This window comes from Sciurus vulgaris (assembly GCF_902686455.1).
Source record: "Sciurus vulgaris genome assembly, chromosome: 12".
In the NCBI taxonomy this organism is placed as follows: domain Eukaryota; kingdom Metazoa; phylum Chordata; class Mammalia; order Rodentia; family Sciuridae; genus Sciurus; species Sciurus vulgaris.
Genome location: NC_136473.1, coordinates 49,137,765 through 49,154,149, shown reverse-complemented (window position 1 = coordinate 49,154,149; position 16,385 = coordinate 49,137,765). Strand labels below are relative to the sequence as shown.

The following is a 16,385-nucleotide window of genomic DNA, read 5'->3' as shown; positions in this document are numbered from 1 at the left end:
TTTTTCATGTATTAAAATCTTTTTAAAAACCAAAGTCTTAGTTTTGTCAATCTTTGCATTATTTTTCCAGTTTCCACCATTTTATTTATTTCTACCTTTCTTTTTTTTTTTTTTTTTTTTTTTTTTTGTGGTCTGGGGATCAAACTCAGGGCCTTGTACTTGCAAGGCAAGCACTCTACCGACTCAGCTATCTCCCCAGTTCCTATTTATTTCTACTTTAATCATATTATTTCCTTCCTTCTGCTAACATAGGTTTAATTTCTTTTTCATGTTTTAGTTTCTTGAATAGCAATATCAAGTTAAGATACTTCTTTATTGATGTGGATGTTTATTGCTACAAATTTGCTGTTAGAGCTGCTTTTACTTTATACCAAAAGTTTTGGTATGTTATGCTTCTATTTTAATTTTATTAAGGTATTAGTTAATACCTAGTTTCATTTCTTCTTTAGTCCATTGGTTGATTGTTCTAAATTTAATTTTTATGGATTTGTGAGTTTGTTGAAATTCCTCTTATTGATTTCAAGCTGAATAATATTGTACTTGATGTACTTTCAGTCTCTTATTTTTTTCTGTGCCTGAATATGTGATCTATCCCAGAGAATATTCCATGTGTGCTTAAGAAGAATGTGCATTCTGTTGCTGTTAGATGGAATGTTCTATATGTATCTTCTAGGTCCATTTGGTTTATAGGATTGCTCAAGACCAATGTTTCTTTATTAATTTACTGTTTTTAAGATCTGTCCATAGTTGAAAGTGGAGTAGTAAGGTTCCCTACTATTAGTGCTACAATCTGTCCTCTTCATATCCTTAAATATTTGTTTTATATACCTGGGCATTTTAAAGTTGAGTACATATATATTTATAATCTTAATATGCTCCTAATAAATTAACCACCCTATTACTATATGATGTCCTTCTTTCTTTTTGCAGTATTGACTTAAAGGCTCCTTCATCTGATGTAAGTATAGCTACCTAACCCTGATGTCTTTTGATTTTATTTGCCTGAAATATCTTTTTCCATTTCTCCACTTTTAGTCTATGTATGTCCTTAAAAGTGAGGTGAGTCTTTAAGCAGAATACAGTTGGGTCTTAATTTTTTTATTCATTCAACACTGTGTGTCTTTTTATTGGAGAATTTTATCCATTTATATTCAAGGCAGTTATTTAGAGGTAAGCACTAACTAGTGTCATTATATTAACTTTTCTGGTTGTTTTGTAGCCAATTTCTCTTACTATCTTCCTTTGTGGCTTGATGTTTTTCTATAGTGGTATGCTTTGATCTCCTCCTCCTCCCCCTCCCCCTCCCCCTCCTCTTCCTCCTCCCTTCTGTGGTTATCTTTAGGGTTACCTAGAATGTCTTATATTTGTAACAGTTTATTTCAAGCTAGTAGCACCTTAAGTTGGATTGCATAAAACAATGATACAGTCTTATTTCCCCCATTTTGTATTTTTTAAGTGTCAGAAATTATAACATTTTATAATGTATATCCCTTGACAATTCATTTTTAGTTACAGTTGTTATTAATAGTTTTGTCCTTTAATTCTCATATTAGGAATAAAATTTCTTTACACACTATTACAGCCCTAATATATTCTGAATATAGCTCTACTTTACTAACACCATTAGATTTTTTTTGTGTTTGTGTGTTTCATGTTTAGTAATTATTGGTCTTTTTTTTTTTTCTACTTAAAGAACTCCCTTTGGCAAATCCTGTAGGGCAAATCTAGTGGTAATAAACTCCCTTAACTTTTATTTATTAGGAAAAAGTTTTTTTTCTTCTTCATTTCTACAAAGCAGTTTTGCTGGATAAATTATTTTTGATTGGCAATTTTCCTTCAGCACTCAGAATATATCATCCCATTGTCTCCTGGACTGTACAGTTTCTGCTAAAAAATTCTCTGAGAGACATATTGGAGACTTTCACTATTTAGTATATGCTAGTGGTGACCCTGGGCAGGCAGAACTTATTGTGAATTCTCTAATTATCTGGGATATTGCCTTTGCCCTGATGTAAGGTATAGATGTCGGCTGGGCTATGTTGTCTGGAAACAGCACTGTCTGGTTCTGTGCTCAAGAGAACTGTTGGCTAGGTATAGATGATGGCTTCTCTGTTTGGGATCACTATTTGGGAACTGCAATTGGGCAAGGCTATACTCTGAGCTGTTATGTTAATCAGTGGCTCAAAAATGGTTCAACTTCCTAGTGCATTTCTGAAGACAACCAGTTCAGTTTTGCAGGTAAGCTATGAAGTTGGCCCGCATCTCTGCTCGGATGCAACAGCTGGCAGTACCACAAAGATATCACCAGGATTTGTTCACTGGTTAACATGACCTTTCACAACTTTCTTAGTTTCTATTAGATCCTGGGCTATCTACGTGTGCCATTCCCCAAAATATTCCCCATAAAGTGATACCAGACTGGGCTTCTTGAAAAGCATCTTAGAATGCTTAAGGAATTTGTATATCTGCCATCTGTTCTTTTTCCCCTGAAGAGACTATGCTCCTAGGGAAATCCTTTTTGTCTGGCATTGTGTTGACTTAAGGAGGGATTGCATAGTGAAGGTAAGACAATTTTTCTTATACTTCTAATTTGGTTTATATTTAGTTCTTTGGTCTTCCCATGTGTCTCAGTCTTATTTTTCAAGGATTGAGGTTTTCAAAGAGATGCTTTTGTCCCTGATGGGGTGTGAGACCTGATACTACCTATTCCTCCATTTTGCTGATTTGGAAAAGCTTACTCCTCATTTCTCACAAAAAATCTTCATTTCTCTTTACCTTTCTTTCGTATTCTCTATACCTTTTTCCTTCTGTGTTAAATTTGATGCAATTTTCCCATTTAATTTTCTGCTTATTACACTTATCTTCAATTGTATCTAATCAGCTCTAAACGTCTTCATGTGTTTACATTTCACTGTATATGATGCACTTACATGTGATGCTTCACGTATATAACAATTTATAATACATAACACAAAATATAAGACATAAATTCTAGATATTTTCTTTGTTTTGCTGATTCTGGCCATTTTGGCATTTTGATTGCCTTTTTTTGTGAATCTGTGAGTTTGAGAAGAACTTGTTGGAAATGACTCATCTTTATTCCACTTGACATTGGCTGGCTGTAGCTTTTTTCTCTACATGTCCATCTCCTTGGAGCAACTTTACTTTCTCATAGCATATGGCTGAATTCCAAGAGAGAGTATGCCAAGAGAATGTGGAAGTTTCCAGTTTTAGAAGACCTAGACTCTGAAACTGGTAAAGCATTCCCTCTACTGAGACTGCATTGGTCAGGCAATCAGAACTTGAATTCTAAGACAGGACTTTTTACCTATCTCTCAAAGAGAGCACTGGTAAAGAAATTTAGGGACATGTTTCAAGCTTTATAGATGCACTGACATGATACTCATTCTAGACTCTGAAAATCAGAGAAATATAGAATAAAATGTTATTTTTAGAAACTCCCCCCCCAAAAAAAAAATTTTTATGTTCCTTTATTGGAGCAAGATTCCAACCAGTATATAGTGATGTATTTACTAAACAGAGACTTGTGCAGAAATTACATACTATCCATCTAGACAGGTTTGGGTTACACTTTGCCTATTGGTGGAATAGTTCCATATATAAAGTTTTATAAAACAAAAAGCTTTGAATTTGACCAGGCTATCCATTAATTCACCTCTGAAAAAGTGGCATTTAATTTCAGCTATATTTTACAGCATTAAAAAGCTTATGCATCAGGTAGCTTTTCAAAATGCTACTCTCTGCACAGCAGCATTGAGCAGACAGAGCAGTCTATCATCCCACCTATATCCACACATTGACAATGGAGATTTATGCCAGATACCTGGGACTTAAGAGACAAAAACATCTTCCTGACTACCAGCATGGACTTCTTACTCTAAGAGTCCATCTTCTTGGCCTCACTTTATAGGGCCAATGAAGACATGCCAGGAACTGTCCCATGTACAACTTGACATTAGAGCACCAGGTCCATTTGATGGTGGCAGTGAGCGTTGCTATATCCAGGTAAATGAAGGCCCACTTTAAAAACTGCCAATTTGCAATAAAAATCAAGGGTATAACTCAGAACTCAGTTTTGAGTTTCTAGTATCCCAAATGACATGTATATTTTCAGAAGCCAATAGCAAATTGCATCCATATTTCCCAGCTATGGAAACATAAGACATTGATTCAAATTCCTTTACTCAATCCACATTGCCCTGAGGTCATCCCGCAAAGTGTATCAAAAATTACAAAGTTAGGGTGACAAAGTTTGATGAAGATGGTATTATACAAGTCAAACTTGGAAGGTCATATTAAAAGTACATCTATTCTGAGAGGAAAAAGCATCAAATTCTTTGTGTACACATTTAGTTTTATTGTAACAAAGCAACTTGTACATTTTTAACGTTTAAAGCTGAGCATCATCTTTCCTTTCCAGTGAAAACAAAAAAGAAAATTTAAAAATAAACAAAATTACAATAGAGAATGTCAATTCCAATTAAGATCCTACAGGTTCTGCTGATTCTCCCATCGAGTAACAGGACTCAAGTCATCATTAGGAGAGAATTTTATTTTAAAAATGTCATCTTAAACTGTAAGGATGTCCGTTAAACATCACAATTAAACATGCCAAAGGAGAAGCCATGTTGTCAAAATGCCCATTTAACCCACCCAAACATCTCAAACCCACCCTTTGCTGACCTTCTATAACCCCATTTTTGAAGTTTTTTTTTTTTTTTCTTTTTTTAAACAAGAAAAAGTAGACAGATACAGGTTGGTAAATGCTAACTGTCCATATTCACATACAGACACAGTGTAATCTCTGAGCCCAATAAACGGAGAAAGGAGGAAAAAAGCTAGAATTCTATGCACTACTACGCAGGGCCTAGCACTGTCAAGTTTCCAGCAGAGTGAAGGGAGCAGAAGGTTTTTCTTTTTTCCCACAGAGCAGGGTGGTGTTGATTCCATACAGTTTTTTGTTTTGAGACAGGAAGGGATAAAAATGAATTTAGAACAGAAGAGTGTAGATTCTTTTCCCATTATACTCTGCTCAAGATATTTCCCCCCAAAATAAGCTGAGAACCATAGTTTGAGAAAAGAGACCTCAAGAACAGGGCGACGGGGGGGGGGGGGGGGGGGGGGGGGGGGGGGGGAGAAAAATGAAAAAAAAGGACTGCAACTTGCTCCCAGGTACTGAAAAAGAGGAAAGAAAGTAAGAAAAAAAGGAAGGAAGGAAGGGAGGGAGGGAGGGAGGAAGGAAGGAAAAGAAAGAAAGAAAGAAAGAGAGAGAGAAAAGAAAGAAAAAGAAAGAGAAAAGAAAGAAAAAAAGGTTGGAATCCATCAGTGTTCAATTAGTCATCTCCTTCATCCTCCTCTCCTTCCTCCCCTTCATCATCATCTTCATCTTCACCTTCATCCTCATCCCCTTCATCAATATCTTCCAATCCTCCTCCTCCTCCTCCTCCTCCTTCTTCTTCTTCATCATCATCTTCTACTCCTTCCCCTTCTTCATCATTCATACCAAGTAGTACTGCAATGAATTTGGCCAAATATCGACTTTGATGACCTCTCCTAACTCATCTGCACCTGCATCAGAATGGTTAGTAAACCAGGTAAAGAAGCCCTCTGGTTCTCCATGCTGCCTCTTCCTGCTGGCTTTATTCTGCGTTTGACTTGAACGTTTTCATCAAATCCTTTCCAAATTTCCATTTGATTTCAGTGGACTCTGAAGATGGATCACCGCTCTCATTGAGATGAAATTCTTTGAAGAGAACTTTATTGTCGAAGTAAGGATTTTCATCAAAATAAAAATTTATTCTGTAACCTGATTTGATATCTTCAAATTCTGTCACTTCAATTCTGCCCAAATAATGCAGCGCCTCTTCATCTTCCTCCCCAAGCAGTGCAGACACTTGTGGATGGTTGACAAATGTTACCCAAAATTTGGGATTTGGGCGATCAATTCTGACCTCTGCTGAAAAATTGGTTGGCGGGGTTTGTTATGTTTCTGTTCTACTTTCGATATCTCTTCACTGGCTTGTTCATTAAGTCTATTTCACTTTGCACGTCATCAATCTGTTCGATTGCTTCTTGTTCTTTTTCTGAGGTCTCGTGGCCCCGTCGTGGTTGGAATTGAGCTCCTTTTTATTGACTTTGGCCGCCGGCGCCAACATGGTGCTGCTCCGCGACCCGGCTGGGAGCGTTGAGCCGGAGAGAAGCAAAGGCGAAGGGGGCGGGCAGCGGCTCCCAGCCCACCCCAGCCACACGCGCAGGCGCCCGCTCCCTCGGTCGCCCCCTCCCGGCGCTCGCTCGCCCTCCCCCTTGCCCGCCCGCCTTCACTCCCCCTCGCGGCCTGACGTCGAGGGCGGGGCTCCTGCTCGCGGATTGGAGGCGGCAGCGGGAGACTGGGCTCCCTCCCCGGCGCTCCGGGGCCGTCTCGCTCTATTTGTAGAAACTTTAAATGGATGATTAGAATTGTTAAAAAAAAAAAAAAAAAAAAAAAATAGTACTAGTTGTTGGTCATATTGATCTCTGGGGGATCACTGGGTCAGGTATATAGGTAGTGATATTCATAATTCATCTTTGCCAGAATGCCCCACCTTCGTCATTGACACCTTCTATAATTCTTGAAACGCAATAGATATGTTATAAAAATATTTTTACTTTTGTTTCATCAAGAACATTTCAGCATTTCTACAAACTCAGTGAATGCTGATTACTTGGAGAAACGTCAACATGAATGGTTACAATATGAATTTTCAGAAAAAGAGGTCCATCGATTTAGTGGAAAATGGTAATAAATATACTCTGACAATAAAACTCAGTTTTGTAATGAAATACATGTAATATTTTCTGTAAAATTGCCACTGGAACTATTTGATATTTAAGAATACTATTGAAACTTTTAGGTACTTAATTTCTCATAGGCACATTTTAAGGTCTAAGAATGAATTGCTTTTATATCCAGATGAATTTTTCAAATTTAATTCCTGTCTGCCTTCTTCTAAATCCAAGTCTTTTTCAGTTAAGAGTGAAAGTACTAAATTTCATCTTAGGCTTTATGTTTTCAGTAGATTTAAAGATAGTTTTACACTTGTCCTGTTGACAGGGGCTTCAGGGACACAAATACAGAGTCAGTCAATCTGTTATATGATCTGGGAAAGCAAATCAGGGCTTTAGATGCAATTCAAAGCTGAGCATCCTGAAAAGAGCTTTCTAGAAATGACTCATAAGTAGTTTCCAACAGGGCTTCAGTCAAATGCTGACAAAAGTCTTTTAAGTTCAAATATGTGCAAATGAATCCGAATTTGGCTTTGCATTACGATTTTTCCTTCTATTTGTTCATTTTCAAAGTCAGTATAGTGTCATCATTGTTTCTTTCAGAAGTAGCGAATGCATCCAAACTTGGACATATGGAATTTTTGTGCTTCTGCTGGACGAATTAATCCTCCCAAAGCCTCAAAACTTAAAAGCCAAAGTTTTGGCATCTTTTCAGCTAGACTCTGAGGCATCAGACTAAGTGGATCTTAATTTAAATGCATGGATATAAATCTAATCTAGAAGGCTGTTTGTGCATATTATAAATTATTGGTGAACAGTGCATGGAAAGCAGTCTGATTGTCTATTGAAATCCCTATTCAGGTATTCAGAATGAAGTACTATGACTTGTTATGTGATCAATGTCTAAGTGCTTGTTTTCCATAGGAAAGGAATATGCTAACCTAACCAGGTAGAAGATTACTTCCCAGACACACTGGTAGATGACTATTCCCTTGTACAATGACACCACTCTTCCAGTATTGTCCTGTTTGAAGTTTAATTTAGCCTCTTTCACTCTAATCCCCTTGTATAATTTTTTGCTAATCTAATACGTAAAATTGATCATGTTCAAAATGAAACTTGTCTCTCTCATTTTTCAATCCCTTACTTAAGCTGGAACACTTAGAGACTGGCTTTGACACTTTTTTCTTTCTTTCCAGTTATGCATCCCAAATTCTTTCTATTTTTTCTTGTAAGTTTTCTAAATTCTGTCATTCAGTCTTTTTTCTGCTTCTGAGCTAGTTAAGCCTGGTCCTGTCTTTTGCTTGGACCAAAGAAATAGATATTTTGCATATCTTCTAGCTTCTGGATTTTTTGTATCTTTTCTCTTTATTTTAAATTTTTTTTAGTTGTCAATGGATCTTTATTTTATTTATTTATATGTTGTGCTGAGAATTGAACTCACACATGCTAGGCAAGCACTTTATCATTAAGCTACAACCTCAGCCCCATATTTTAGCTTTTTAATATATCCTTGCCACTGTTAGATTTTTAAAAATTCATGTCTGATGATGTCATTCCTTTATTTGTAAAGGTATAATAATCTCAGATTGCATACATCAGAGTAAAATCCAAGTTGCACTGGCAAGCCCAGTCTTTCCATCCTTACCTCCTGCTACTTTTGTCTGGAGACCATCCCAAGCAAATTAGTTGTAGTTTGTTATGTATTTGTGATTTGGTTCATATTCAGTCTAATATTTCATCTGTTTTCTGCACTGTCTTAATCATATTCCAAGTTCAAACTTCATTACCACCTCTTTTCAAAGCTTTAGGTAAAACAAAGATATTCTACTTTTATCTTTTTTCTTTCAATATTCTTATTATTGTGTTTCCATATAGAGTGAACAATATTATCGGACACTATTACGTACCTCCTATTTAACTACCATGGTAATCTAATTCTACAGATGAAGAAAATGAGGTCAAAGGAGTTTAAAGTCACACAGATAATACATGTCAAGGCTGATTGCAGAATTAAGAGGTTAGATATTTAGGAAGCTGGACTTGACAGAGCAAGAAATTGAACTGTGATGCATTTGGAGCAAAAGCTGCAGCAGTTCATCCCATGGGGGGTTCTGGAACTAAGAGGCTCTGAAGATCCATATCATCTTGCCACAGTTGAACTGGGCACTTGCAAGTGCACTGACAAGTCAATTAATGTATGCTGTCAACAGAGAAAAGGAGTAAACCAGAACAAGATTTTTCCCATCAATAGTTAACACTCCTGGTCCCTGAGAAATGAAGATCTCAGACATGGAAAGAACACTCCCAGGGGTCATCATGACTTTCATAACACTTACTCTTTCTATTGGTGTCATCTCCTTTTATGCCATCTGGTCGATTGATCAAGATCCACTTAATTTCCTACTGCTTGTCTAGAAATTAAACATTTGATATTTTTGTGATTGCCCTTACATTTTTGATATGCATACTTGATTTATTGTGTTTGAAGTTAGTCACTACTCCTTTTGTCCTCCCAGTTGACATTGGAATCTTAGTATACTTTAAATCAGATCACCTCTACCAACTCTTGTAATATTATTGTTCAGCACTTTTACTATGTTTCTCTACACTTAGATCATTATGATTACTATTGTGTTGTACAGATTTTCTAGCATGCTTATCTTTCTTTAGTTCCTTCATTTCACTCCCTTCTCTGGGTTCAAATTCCTTATATAGTTCTTTCAGCAATTAAGTGCAAATTCTCTGTATCTTCTCTTATCTCAGATTCTTTTGTTTGTCCCACCCTTAAATCTTCACTTAGTAGGTTGGTGAATTCTAGGTTGGCTGTTATTTATTCTTAGCACTTTGGCCACTTCTTTCAATTTTTCATGACTTCTACTGTCACCTGGGAGGAGCTTTTAGCCGAGATCAGTTCCTAAAGAGGGACCCAGCAGATGGCCATCAGCTCCAACATTCCAACTAGCTGGGAAAATGAAGGCCTCAGTTCAGAAGAAGGAATCTGTGGTGCTAACTCCACTAGAGTTAACTAATCTGTTTTAAAAAGGAAAAAAGTAGGGAAGGAAACAGAGATGAAGAAAAAGTTGTTAATTATTTCTTATTAAAGGTAGACCTTTAGTGATTCAGAAAAAGCTCTCTGCCAGGATTCTTTAGCTCAGTGACCAAATATACTAATTTTTAATATTCTTTTCGTGTTTTAGAAAGTAAAATAACATTTTCTGGCTCGTTTCTAGTTCCTCAACCAGCTGCCAAAGCAGCAATCTAATTAATTATTTATTTACTTTGTGGTTTAGCAGAGGGTAAATTTTATTTTCATATGAACTCAAGATGGGAAGCCTAATGATAACATTTGTAACCCCATTAAACTGAGACAGGTTTAGAATTTAAGGAGATCAGCAGAAGCACTAATACTCTGTGGAAACTGGATAACTTTAGCAAACTCAGTTAATGATTCCTTTTAGTCCAGGAAATTTCTTTGGAAATACTGGAATCTCATTTCTACTGGAAGCAGAAGGGAGGAAGTTCTTCCTATATAGAGTCTATCTCAAAATTTATACTCCTTGTTTTAAAAAATGATTTGACCTCACTTGCATGAACATGGGATTGTTTTTCTGAAAATAGGAATTAACTTGAGTGACTGAAAATGATCAATTAATGTAAAATCAATTTACACAAATGTCTACTCCACAGCTTGACACAGTTAATGAGTTAAAAATGGACTACATAACTGCTCTACACTTTCTGATTACTGATGACAACAGAAGACTTACCAAATGCAAAACTTTCTTGCTTCATATAATGGCATCTAGTTATGGTCTCAGTTCAGAGGTTTTGAAGAATCACCTTGACTCATTTTCCATGTCTACACTCCTCCAAAAAATGAAGACTTAAATAGCTTACATTAGCTAGGGTGCTATGCTAGAAACACATTATTTTAATCTTAATTTTTTAATTTGTCCTAGCTAGTTATACATGATAGTAGAATGTATTTTGACATATACATACATGGAATATAACTTCTTATTATTCTGGTTGTAGATGGTGTAGAATTACATTGGTCGTGTAATCATATATGCATATAAGCTATGCATATATACATTGCCTGCAAGAAGAAAATCTGAATGACAATCAGATTTTCCTTTCTCCAATCTCTTCATTTCTTCTAACCAAGCTCCCTTGGCAGCCTTGGGTCTATATTAATAATGTCTCACTTTACTTTGTCAGTTTTTAAAAAAAATTTCTTTGTACTTATTTTACTTTGATTTTCACATGACCACAGAATGACTGCTTTAAAGCCCATGGTCAACATTCAAATCAAGTTGAAATTCAGCATGGTATTCAAAGTTCTCTATATTATGTGTCTGCAAATCCTAGGCTGGATTTGCAGTTTTTCAACTTTGAGATGGTGTGAAACTCATGCCCATTTATTAGTAATTTTTTTAAATTTTGAATTTGGATCTTTTCCTAGGCTAACAATATGTATTAAAGTAAATATGATGCTGGGTAGAAGCAGTGAGCTGCAACTACTGACCAACCCTGTAATCACAAGGGAAAATAGGGAAACTCTGCAGTGTTTGGTGAGGCAAAGCCATCATGCTTGGTAGTTTAGTGTATCAATTTCATTTTAAACTCATGATATTTTCCATCAGGTCTGGATGTCCTTCTCTCTGATCTACATGGCTATCTCATTTCTTTTCCTTCAAAATGCATTCAAGTGTCTCTCCCAAGAAGCCTTCATAATGGGTCTTTCTTCACTGCCTTGAAATGTCACTCCACTTAGACCTCTAAAAGTTCCCATTCCTCTGCCCACTGTACCCATGTGCTTTTGGTGTTTTGAAACTGTTATGTATTCTGAGAGTTTGCTAGATCCATTTAGGGAAGAAAGAGAGTGAATTTAGATAAGCATTTTGGCTCTGATGAATGATTGGTAGGAAAGGAATCAAGTGACTCAGGCAAGATTTAGAATTGGTTCTATATTATTTCAAGTTTTCCACAATCACCTTTATTTTAAGTAGTTCAAAATTAATATATTCTCTAGTGCATATCCTTTAATTCACTTCATTGCAGCTTCCATGGAAGAGATAGGACCTAGATCTTTTTCTTGAATATCATATTAATTTCTTGCATCAACTTAGACAAGTCAACAAAACTTAATGCTTACTCTTTAATAAATGAAGTGGCTATTAGAGATTTCCTCTGTAGGTTTTTTTTATTTTCCCTCCAGCTCTAACGTTATACAGGTCAGATTCTACACTTTTATTATTCAGGTTGTATCCATTTGTACAAGTATTTTAATATGTTGCTTAAAAAATTTCCTCTCAACCTGAACATGTCTTAAGCATAAGTTTAGTTGGAACTTACAGTTTTAGGGGGTCCCAAAGGAACTTTCAAGTTTGATTAAAAGCTTTGTGTATTTACTAGGATTTGTCTACCTACATTCCGGGAAAGCATTCTATAGACTTGCTCCTGAGGAGTTCATGCTGCCTTTAACAATGACTCCCTTGTTGCCATGAGGTGGAGTGGGCAGCAGACACATGGCAGCATGGTCAGTGTCTATAAAGTCTAAATCTTTTCATTGAACACTTGGGAATAATTTGATGCTAGACCACATTTGGTTTTCAAGGATTGCCATACAAATATATTGAAATTAGGCAATTTATACTGTGATTTTCCACAGGTGACCAAAACCAGACTAAATAATTTAAAATACCAAGGAAAATAACTTCTAGAGTAGAAAGGCAATAATTCAGGTATAGCAAGAGTTCATGCAGATAAGATGGATCATACTTTCTAACACACTTCTGACCTGTTCTGTTCTGTCATGCTGGCCTCCCAAGAAGAGAGGGTTTTCCATTCTTCTTTTCTCTTTTCTCTTCTCTCCTCTTCTCTTCTCTTCTCTTCTCTTCTCTTCTCTTCTCTTCTCTTCCTTTCTTCTCTTTCACATGGTTTTGGTGAAAACATTCTTATTTTTTATTAACTGGGATTTTAGAAAGTAAGCTTTGTCAGACAACATTAGAATCATTGGTAGCAACTTTGTGTTTTTACCTAAAGAAATAATAATCAGTGAGACTATTTTTTAAATTCCTGCATTAAATATATGCTCCAATTTAAATTGGAAGATACTTTAAGAGAAAAAAATTTTAATAACTTTTTTACTTCAAATCAATCTAAAAAATAAAACAATATATTGTATGCCCAAATTAAAAACAGAATAACAGTATAGATTGTTATGCATCAACTTTTGTGGAAGAAAAATTTTAAAAAATGATGTAGAGGAGTTTGGTATTAATTTTGTGACAAGACAAAATGAGAAGATTGGACACTTGTTGAATGTCTGCTAATTACCAAACCCTGCTGTAAATTCAGACCTAAAATTCACAATATGTATATATTGGGTATATATATTAGGCACATACTATGATAGAAGCAGTAAATGAAAAGATGAAGTAATCTCATCTCACAAGCATTTTCAAACAACATTACCATAGGTAATGATTTTATATGCATCCTTAGGCAAAATGAAAATAATATGTTTGTATAAATCTGTATGTGCAATATCCTTTTATATTCCTAAATGCAATCGAACTATTTATACCAATCTGCACATGGATTTTGGACTATTAATTAATAAATCAGAAAAATTTTGGTATCAGCCTATATAATCCTATCTCATCACAACATAGTTCTTTTTGAAAACAATATATTTAGTTTAACAATTTTTCTACTAATGCACATATTCATTGTTCCATCTTTTTCCTACTGTAAATTATATGGTAATGTACGTTACTCTTCAGGTATCTTAAGTATTTTGATTAGTGTTGTTTTAGTCAGTTTTTTCACCATTGTGACAAAAAGACCGACCAGCAAAATCTTAGAGGCAGGAAAGTTTATCTGGAGGCTCATGGTTTCAGAGGTCTCAATCCATAGACAGCCAGGTCCATTCCTCAGGACTCAAGGTGAGGCTGAACATCATTGGGGAAGAGTATGGCAGAGGGAAGCAGCTCACATGGTGATCAGGAAGCAGAGAGACTTCACTCACCAGACACAAATATATACCCCAAAGCCACACCCCCAATGCCCTACCTCCTCCACCACACCCAACCTTCCTTCAGTTTAACCACCCAATTAATCCCATCAGGTGACTAATCCACTGATTGGGTTAAGGTCCTTGTAACCCAATCATTTCTTCTCCGAACCTTCTTGCATTGTCTCACACATGAGCTTTTGGGGGACACCTCACATCCAAACCATAACAAGTGTGTACATAGAAACAAATAATAAAAGTGCAACTGATAAATCAAAATATGTCTGCATTTAAAATTATAATGGGATATCAGGAAGATGGCAGAATAAGAAACCTTGGACCTTCCTTCCCCCTTGAGCACACCAGTCAATAGTAATAGAAAAATTCTTTCACAAGAAATCCAAAAAGTAGTTGAAAGATTATTCCTGCACTCTGGGTGTGTATGAAACTATATACATCCAAGCTGGTGAGGAAATTTCAAACACTTTCTTGCATAATCCCCACCCACCTCCAGTATTGTTCCATATAATTGTCAGGTAAACATTAGCCCCAGCTTCTATTTAGAGAGGGAAAGCCATAGACTATGTGTCTAAGGCCTCAGACTTTCTGAGAGCTACCACAAAGACTGGCTTGTTTTTCAGCCATTTCAGAGTGTTTATGTAACCTGGCAAAATCTAGTTGTCTGGGGCCAGAGATAATAGTATAAGTTAGTAGGTGCAATAGCCTCACATCCTCTCCCCCAGATCAACACAGAGTTGGTGAATGTTCAATTTACAAGTTTCTTCTGGGAGGTAGGGAAGAGTTACAACTCATGTCCAATGATCCAACTTTTCCTGGGATTAGCAAGAGGACTGCGTCCTGTTCAATCCGCTTCTAGCACTGACAGGACCACCAGCTGGAGGTCACTGAGAAGAAAGATGGTTATTTGAATTAACGTGCATCTAGTGTCCATGACCCTCTCCCCTGACTCAGCAAGAGTGAAGAGGCAGAAAGCAAAACAACCAAACAAACAAAACTCCCAGATCTCAACTTCTCTCTGGGGAAAGAAAGAGTTGGACAGAATGTCCAATGATCCAAGTTTTCTGAGGGCTTCCTGAGAAAACACTGGGCTTTGGCATCATTTGATACTAAAGAAACCAGTAACTCTAAATAGGATCCAGTATACCCTAAATATCTTGGGACTACAAAGAAAAAAAAAGTGGACTGGACTGCAGAAAGTTTGGGTAGGCACCTAGAATCTCTGACCAAACTGATTTGATGAGGGTCCTCTCCTATATGAGGCTAGTCCGTGAAGACTGATAGAGATGACTGTTTTGCCTAATGTGTAAGGTATTGTTAAGGAATCAAGGAAAATGAAGAAATAAGGAATATGTTCCCCCAAAGGGAAAAAGTAAATTTCTAGAGACTGACCCAAAAGAAGTAGGATTTGCTTGACAGAGAATTCAAAATAACTGTCAAAAATATGCACATAAAAGTAAGCAGAAAAATTCATGAGAAAAATGAGAATCTCAACAAAGATAAAGAAAATATTTAAAAGTGCCAAGATTCTTGAACTTAAGAATATAGTAACTGGGCTAAAAAAAAATTACTAGAGGTCTTCATTAGCAGACTAAGTTAAGCAAAATAAAGGTTCAATGAACTTCAGGACTGGTCATCAGAAATTATTCAGTCAGAGGAGTGAAGAGTAATTTAAAAAATAACAACAACAACAAAAAAGAACGAAGAAAGCTACAGGGATTTATTAGATACCATCAATTTCATATACATTGTGAAAGGGTCAGAAGAAGGGAAAGGACCAGAAAGTGCACACTGAAAATTTCCTAAATCTGTGGAACAAAAGGGGCATCCCATTCCATTAGTAAATTCAATTAAAACGTGTACAAATAAATCAACACTGAGACACATTATACTAAAATTTTCAAAATTAAAGACAAAAGAGAATTTTGAAAGCAGAAAGAAAAGCAACTTGTTTTGTAAATGGAAACTTACATGAACATAGCAGATTTTTCTATGGACATCAGAGAGTGGAAAGATATCTCAAATTCTGAAAGGGAAAAAATAATCTTCTAATTAAGAATACTATTACTGATAAAACTCTCCTTCAAAAAATGAAGAAGAGATAAAGACATTGTCAGACAAATAAAAACTGAAGTATTTAATCATCACTAGACCTGCATTACAAGAAATCCTAAAAACAAAGACAAGATAGCATAAGAAAGTATAAAACTCATTGGTAAAGGTAAATATATAGACAAACACAGAAGACTGCATTATTGTATTATATAAATTCAAAAGATACAAGAAATAAAAACAACTATAACCAACATGTTAGTGGGGTGGCAGTTATAAAAATGTAGAATTTTCATGTATGATGAAAGCTAATATCAATCTTAAAGTGCAGTGTTATAACAAGATCTTTTACACAAGCCTTATGGTAGCAACAAAGGAAATACCTATAGAATTTACACACACACGTACACACACAAAGAAATCAAAGCACATCAATATAGAACATCAATAAAACATAAAGGACAGCAGAGAAATAAAGAGGGACAAAAGAACTATAAGATAAATGAAA

General features: G+C 35.9%; 1 long non-coding RNA gene and 1 pseudogene across 3 annotated transcripts in view; one reads left to right on the top strand and one right to left on the bottom strand.

Moving 5' to 3' along the window:
* The first annotated feature begins 2,120 nt into the window (after nt 1–2,120).
* Nucleotides 2,121–16,385, top strand: part of LOC306641231 — a 37,808-nt gene continuing 23,543 nt past the window's right edge. For both annotated transcript variants that reach the window (XR_013758077.1, XR_013758078.1), the window contains exon 1: nt 2,121–2,562. This is a non-coding gene — a long non-coding RNA (uncharacterized lncRNA). The remainder of the gene's footprint in view (nt 2,563–16,385) is intronic.
* Nucleotides 5,183–6,176, bottom strand: LOC306641258 (protein SET-like; annotated as a pseudogene). Its single transcript has one exon. The product of its transcript is annotated as a protein SET-like (transcript).